Here is a 7,763-nt window from a genome sequence, read left to right as displayed (position 1 = left end):
CAATCCAGACAAGATCAAGGCGGTGACTTCATTGGGCAAGCCGGCTAACATAAATCAGGTTCAGCATTTAGCAGGACGTATCACAACCTTGAGCCAATTTATAAGCCGCCTGGGGGAGAAGGCGATACCTTTGTATCAGCTGCTGAGGAAAACAAACAATTTTGTCTGGACTAATGCGGTTGACGAAGCCTTTGAAGCACTCAACAAGCAGGTGGTCGAGCCTCCAGTTCTAGCCGCCCCAGCTGACAAAGACCCCATACTCCCGTACATTGCTGCCAACTCTAAGGCAGTAAGTGTTGTAGTCGTTGTTGAACGGAAGGAGGAAGGAATGGAATATACAGTCCATCGGCCGGTTTATTTCATCAGTGATGCTTTAACCTTGTCCAAGCAATGATATCCGCACTCGTAGAAGCTCGTCTTTGGGATCTTTATGGCGAGTCGGAAATTGAAACACTACCTCCAGGAACACCCGATCATAGTGGTTTGTTTAGGACCTCTTGGTGACATAATACAAAATCGTGAAGCAACTGGATGAATAGCTCCACATGAGGTGAAATACATGCCTCACACAGCTATCAAGTCTCAAGCACTGATAGATTTCATCAACGATTGGACGGAGTTGCAAATACCAGAAGATAAGCCGGACAATACATATTGGACCCTACACTTCAATGGGTCCAGACAGTTAGAAGGATTCGGGGTCGGGGTCATGTTAACTTCTCCACGAGGTGACAAATTCTGCTATGTTTTATGGCTCATGTTTCCATGCACAAATAACGCTGCTGAATACAAGACCCTACTACATGGGTTAAGAATGGCTAAGGAAATGAGCCTTAGTCGGGTAAGATGTGTGGGTGACTCAGACTTAGTGGCACAACAGGTTTCGCGGACCTGGGATTCCAAAGATCCTTTGATAGCGGCTTACCGGCGAGCTGTTACCAAAGTGGTTGGTTACTTTCATGGATTCCAAGTCGACCATATAGATCGCCGGCTCAATAAAGCAGTGCATGCCTTGTCAAGGCTTGGGTCCCAGCAAAAGCCGGCCCCCCCAATGTTTTTTGGATGTTCTTCCGAATCCCTAAGTAAAATTACCGTCTGAAGAAGACTTAGCAATTCTAGATCCAGAGTCACAACTGGTGGCGACTCTATTGGGAATATGCCCTAGAGGCAATAATAAAGTTGTTATTATTGTTAGGAGGTATTAGTATTAGTCTAGGAGTCCTTATTAGTCTATTAGTATTAGTCTAGGAGTCCTTATTAGTCTATGTTTACTTTCCTTGCACCTCAAGTCATGTTTAATATATATATGCCCCTTGGGACTTCAATACAGATAAGTTGCTTTCCTAACATGGTATTAGAGCCTTAGGTTATTTTTTTCGCACGCGCTACTCGTGCTCCGATCCAATCTCCACGCAGCCGCCGTCTGTCTTCTCCTGCCGGATCTCTGCTACCTCTCGATCTCCTCATACGACTGCTTCTCGCAGGATGAGTCCTCCTCCACCTGCTGCTCCCGCAGGTACCGCTCGTCTGTGCCTCGTGGCTCTGCTCCCCATCGTACCGCCGACTCCTCCTCCTCGTCTGCTCCCTCCGGCCCCGCTTGAAGCCTCCAAATCCTGCCGATCGGATCACGTGAGTGAGCTCGTCCCGCTCGAGCTCCCGGTCCAGCCCGTCCAGATCCTCGAGTCGAATCACGGTCCAGAGCCAGGATCTGCCCGTCACAGCTCTAGGTCCAGCCTTGCGTCGACCGGATCCGCCTGTCACCTCTCCAGGTCGCGCCGCCCTCTACACACTCCCGATCGGATCGGGTGTTCCCCTTGTCATTGACAAAAAATGTCTAGTACATCGGGCTATGTTGCTGTCCCTCGTTGTTCGGTGATCTTCGATGGTAGTAACTACACCGAGTTCATTGGGTTTATGTGCATTCACATGCGTGGCATCCGTCTGTGGGGTGTTCTTTCTGGCGAGGTCTGCTGTCCGCCACGTCCGATTCCTCCTGTGGCTCCCACTCCGCCGATCCCTCCGGCTCTTCCTGCGGATGCTCCTCAGACTGCGAAGGATGCAGCTAAGGTTGCTGATGAGGCTGCTATCCGTACTTATGATGCGAAGGTCTTGGCTTATGAGGAGGCTCTTCAGGTCTATCACGATGCTCTGTCCGCTTACACCCAGTGGCTTGATGATGATGCTCGTGCTGCAGTTGTTCTCACTGCTAGTGTTCTACCTCAGTTTTCCTCTAAATTTTGGGGCCTTCCTACTGTCTTTGAGATGTGGACTCGCCTTCGTCAGCGCTATGAGCCCTCTGGTGATGCCTTATACCTCTAAGTGGTCCGTCAGGAGCATGCTCTTCAGCAGGGTGACTCTACTGTTGATGACTTCTATGCACAGAGTTCTGCTATCTAGCGCCAGCTCATTCTCTCCGCATTGTTGGTTGTCGTACTTGCCCCTGTTGCCAGGTTGTTCAGGCCAACTTGGAATTTCATTGTGTCTACGAGTTCCTGTCTCGGCTCCGTAAGGAGTTTGAACCCCGGCGTGCTCAGTTGTTTGCTCGTGGTCGTATTTCTCTCATGGAGACGCTTTCTGAGATTCGTGCTGAGGAGACTCGCTTACGTGGTGCTGGTTTGCTGGAGGTTCCCTCGGTGCTCGCTGCTCGGGCTACTTCTGTGCCACCTGCTACACCGACCCCTTCTCACTTGAGTGCTCCTCCGCTCTTGCCCACTCCTTCTCGAGGCTCAGGTCGCCCCCGTCCACATTGTGGATACTGTAACAATGATGTTCATATTGAGTCCCACTGCTACACGAAAAAAAACACTTGCGCCAGGCGCAATCATCATCTACGGAGACTTCGTCATCTACCTCGACAGCTTCAGCCATCGCTTTGACTGAGGAGGATATTCTACGACTTAAGCGTCTGCTCGCTGCTTCAGGTTCTTCCTTGATGGGTACTGCTGGTTCTGTGACTGAGGCTTCCCGCACTGAGCAACCACCTTCTACACAGTCAGGACCGTCTCACGCACACTCTGGTTGGAATTGGCCTTCGCCTCCATGATATTATTTTTTCTTTTCCGCTGCCATCATCCCTAATCTAGTGTGTGTTTTCTAGTTTTCTTTGTTTTCCGCTGCGTCCACCAAATCCGTTGGTATTTTGTTTTTTCTCATGCCATGCGAGTCCACCATACCTTAGTCCGTCATCCTTTCTCCGGTCCTGATCATTTCTATGCAACTTTTGTGGCATACTTGCCCTTGTTATTTTCTATGGGATTTTCTAGACTTCTTTTGCATTGTCGATTTACGTCCATCGTGCCTTATCCGCCGAGCTTCTTTCACCGACGGTTGTCATGGACTATGATTTTCTGCACAATGCTTTGTTCTCTTGATGTGCCATCTTCTTTTGACAACCCATCTTCTCTTGATACTTATGTTGTATCTTCAAGTGGTGCGGTGTATTCTGTGATGTGCCATCTCTTTGGTGTCTTCCTCTTGATGTGCCATCTTCTTTTGACATCCCATCTTCTCTTGATACTTATCTTGTATCTTCAGGTGATGCAGTGTCTACCTCTAATGTGCCATCTCTTCGTTATCTCCTTCGGCGACTCGATAAGTTTTGAAGACTCTTCATGCTACGACGACACTCTCAAGACGCGGATTTGGATTATCATTTTTTTAGTATTACACTTCTTCAAATGCAATACTATTGCATATGCTTTGCATTTGAGGGGGGTGTTAGGAAATATTAGTATTAGTCTAGGAGTCCTTATTAGTCCATTAGTATTAGTCTAGGAGTCCTTATTAGTCTTTGTTTACTTTCCTTGCACCTCAGGTCATGTGTAATATATATATTCCCCTTGGGCCTTCAATACATATAAGTTGCTTTCCTAACAATTATTATATTTCTTGTCCATGATAATTGTCTATTATTCATCCTATAATTGTATTAACCAGAAACCGTAATACATGTGTGAATATATAGATCACAATGTGTCCCTAGTGAGCCTCTAGTTGGCTAGCTTGTTGATCAATAGATGATAATGGTTTCTTGATCATGGACATTGGATGTCATGTATAGCAGGATCACATCATTGGGGAATGATGTGATAGACAAGACCCAATCCATAGCATAGCACTAGATCGTGTTGTTCGTTTGCTAAAGCTTTTCTAATGTCAAGTATCATTTCCTTAGACCGTGAGATTGTGCAACTCCCGGATACCGTAGGAGTGCTTTGGGTGTACCAAACGTCACAAGTAACTGGGTGATTATAAAGAAGCACTACGGGTATCTCCAAAAGTGCCTGATGAGTTGTACGAATCGAGATCGGGATTTGTCACCCAGTGTGACGAAGAGGTATCTCTGGGCCCACTTGATAATCCATCATCATATTGAGCTCAGTGTGACTAAGGGGTTAGCCGCGGGATGATGTGTTACGGAACGAGTAAAGAGACTTGCCTGGTAATGATATTGAACAAGGTATAGGGATACCGGCGATCGAATCTCGGGCAAGTATCATACCGATAGACAAAGAGAATTGCATATGGGATTGATTGAATCCTTGACATCGTGGTTCATCCGATGAGATCATCGTGGAAAATGTGGGAACCAACATGGATATCCAGACCCCACTATTGGTTATTGGCCGAAGAGATGTCTCGGTCATGTCTGCATGTCTCCCGAACCCGTAGGGTCTTCACACTTAAGGTTCGATGACGCCAATGTTATAGGGAAATAGTGTACATGGTTAACGAAGGTCGTTCGGGGTCCCGTATGAGATCCCGGACATCACGAGGAGCTCTGGAATGGTCCGGAGGTAAAGATTGATATATAGGATGTGAGGTTTCGGACACCGGAAGTGTTTCGGGCGTCACTGGTAACGTACCGGGACCACCGGAAGGTATCCGAGGGTCCACCGGGAGGGGCCACCAGCCCCAAGAGGCTTCATGGGCAAAAAGGTGGAAGGGGACCAGACCAAATTGGGTTGGTGCGCCTCCCCTGTCAGCCCAAGGCGCAAGGAGAGGTGGAGGGGCAAACCCTAGTCGCAGAAGAGGCCCAAGGCCCACCTAGGGCGCCGCCCTCCTCTCCACCTTGCCCGCCAGCCCGTCCTGGCCATCTAGGGCTACCGCCACCCCTAGAGAGGGAACCCTAGGGGTGCACACCCTCTCTCCCTCCCTCCTATAAATACCCAAGGATTGGGGCTGATTTGAGGTACGAAAACTCTCTCTCTCTCTCTCGGCGCAGCCCTTCCTCTCTCTCTCCTCGTCTTTCGCATAGCTTAGCGAAGCTGTGCCGCAGAACCACGTAGCTCCACCGCCACCACGCCGTCGTGCTGCCGGAGCTCTCTCCCTCAACCTCACCTTCCTCCTTGCTGGTACAAGATGTTGGATACGTCACCGGGCTGCACGTGTGTTGAACGCGGAGGTGTCGTAGTTCGGCACATAGATCGGAATCCACGGCGATCTGAATCGCTGCGAGTATGACTCCATCAACCGCGTTTGTAGTAACGCTTCTGCTTAGCGATCTTCAAAGGTATGAAGATGCTCTACAACATCTCTCATTGTTGGTTTCTCCATTGATAGATCCTTGTATGGCGTAGGAAATTTTTTGAAATTACTATGATCCCCAAGAGTGGCATCCGAGCCAAGGTTCTATGCGTAGATTCTTTGCACGAGTAGAACACAAAAAGTTGTGGGCGCTGATTTGTCAACTTGCTTGCCGTTACTAGTCTTATATTTTTTTTGGTGGTATTGTGGGATGAAGCGGCCCAGACCGACCTTACACGTACGCTTACGTGAGACTGGTTCCACCGACACACATGCACTTGGTGCATAAGGTGGCTAGCGGGTGTCTGTCTCTCCCACTTTAGTCGAATTGGATTCGATGAAAAGAGTCCTTATGAAGGGTAAATAGCATTGCCATAACAACGTTGTGGCTGTCACGTAGGTGAGAAACGTTCTTGCTAGAAACCCTAACCAGCCACGTAAAACTTGCAACAACAATTAGAGGACGTCTAACTTGTTTTTGCAGGGTATGCTAGGTGATGTGATATGGCCAAAAGGATGTGATGTTTCATATGTGATGTATGAGATTGATCATGTGCTTGTAATAGGATTCACAACTTGGATGTCGATGATTATAACAACCAGCAAGAGCCATAGGAGTTGTCTTAATATATTGTATGATATGCAACTCTATGTTGATTACTTTACTTTATCACTAACGGTTAGCTATAGTAGTAGAAGTAATAGTTGGTGTGACGAGTCCACCGAGACACAATGATGGAGATCATGATGATGGAGATCATGGTGTCATGCCGGTGACGATGATGATCATGGTGCCCTGAAGATGATGATCAAAGGAGCAAGATGATATCCGCCATATCATGTCACTATATGATTGCATTTAATGTTTATCATGTTTTACATCTTATGACTTAGAACTACGGTAGCAAATATAAGATGATCCCTCATTAAAAAAATCGAGATAAGTATTCCCCTAAGTCCGCACCGTTGCAAAGGTTCGTTATCTCGAAGCACCACATGATGATCGGGTGTGATAGATTCTAACGTTCGCATGCAACGGGTGTAAGCCAGTTTACACACGCAAAACACTTAGGTTGACTCGACAAGCCTAGCATGTACAGACCTGGCCTCGAATACGGGAGACCAAAAGGTCGAACATGAGTTGTATATATGGTTGATACGATCAGCATGGAGATGCTCACCATTGATGACTAGTCCATCTCACGTGATGATCATACATGGGCTAGTCGACGTGGATCATGTAACACTTGGATGACTAGAGCGATGTCGATCTAAGTGGAAGTTCATTAGTAATTTGATTAGATGAACTTAATTTTCATGAACTTAGTCTAAAATTATCTTTACAAATATTGTAGATCCAATGGCCAACGCAAATGTCTCATTCAACTTCAACGCGTTCCTAGAGAAAACCAAGCTGAAAGACGATGGTAGCAATTATGCGGATTGGGTTCATAACTTGAAGCTCATCCTCATGGCTTCCAAGAAGGCATATGTCCTTGATGCACCGCTAGGTGATCCTCCCGTTCCCGCGGTAGACTAGGACGCTAGAAACGCCTGGCGGTCGCGGAGTGATGACTACTCTCTCGTTCAGTGCGGCATGCTTTACAATTTAGAACCAGGGCTCCAAGGGTGTTTTGAGCAACACGGAGCATATGAGATGTTCGAGGAGCTGAAAATTGTTTTTCAATCTCATGCCCAGGTCGAGAGATATGAAGTCTCCGGCAATATATTTAGCTGTAAGATGGAGGATAATAGTTCTGTCAGTGAGCACATACTCAGAATGTCTGGGTTGCACAACCGCTTGACTCAGCTGGGAGTTGAACTTCCGGATGATGCGGTCATTGACAGAATCCTCCAGCCGCTTCCACCTAGCTACGAAGGCTTTGTGATGAATTACAACATGCAAGGGATGGAAAAGACTATTCTCGAGTCGTATTCAATGTTGAAATCTGCGGAGGTAGAAATCAAGAAAGAGCATCAAGTGTTGATGGTCAATAAGACCACTAGTTTCAAGAAAGGCAAGGGTAAGAAAAGCTTCAAGAAAGACGACAAAGTTGTTGCCGCGCCCGGTAAACCAGTTCCCGGGAAGAAGTCAAAGAAAGGACCTAAGCCTGAGACTGAGTGCAACTACTGCAAGGGAACCGGTCACTGGAAGCGGTATTACCCCAAGTACTTAGCGGCGAGAAGGCCGGGAACATCAAAGATATATGTGATATACTTGTTATTAATGTGTACCT

Source organism: Hordeum vulgare, chromosome 2H (assembly GCF_904849725.1).
Source record: "Hordeum vulgare subsp. vulgare chromosome 2H, MorexV3_pseudomolecules_assembly, whole genome shotgun sequence".
Classification (NCBI taxonomy): Eukaryota; Viridiplantae; Streptophyta; class Magnoliopsida; order Poales; family Poaceae; genus Hordeum; species Hordeum vulgare.
The sequence above is the reverse complement of the archived record's forward strand: the minus strand, read 5'-3'. Positions refer to the sequence as shown.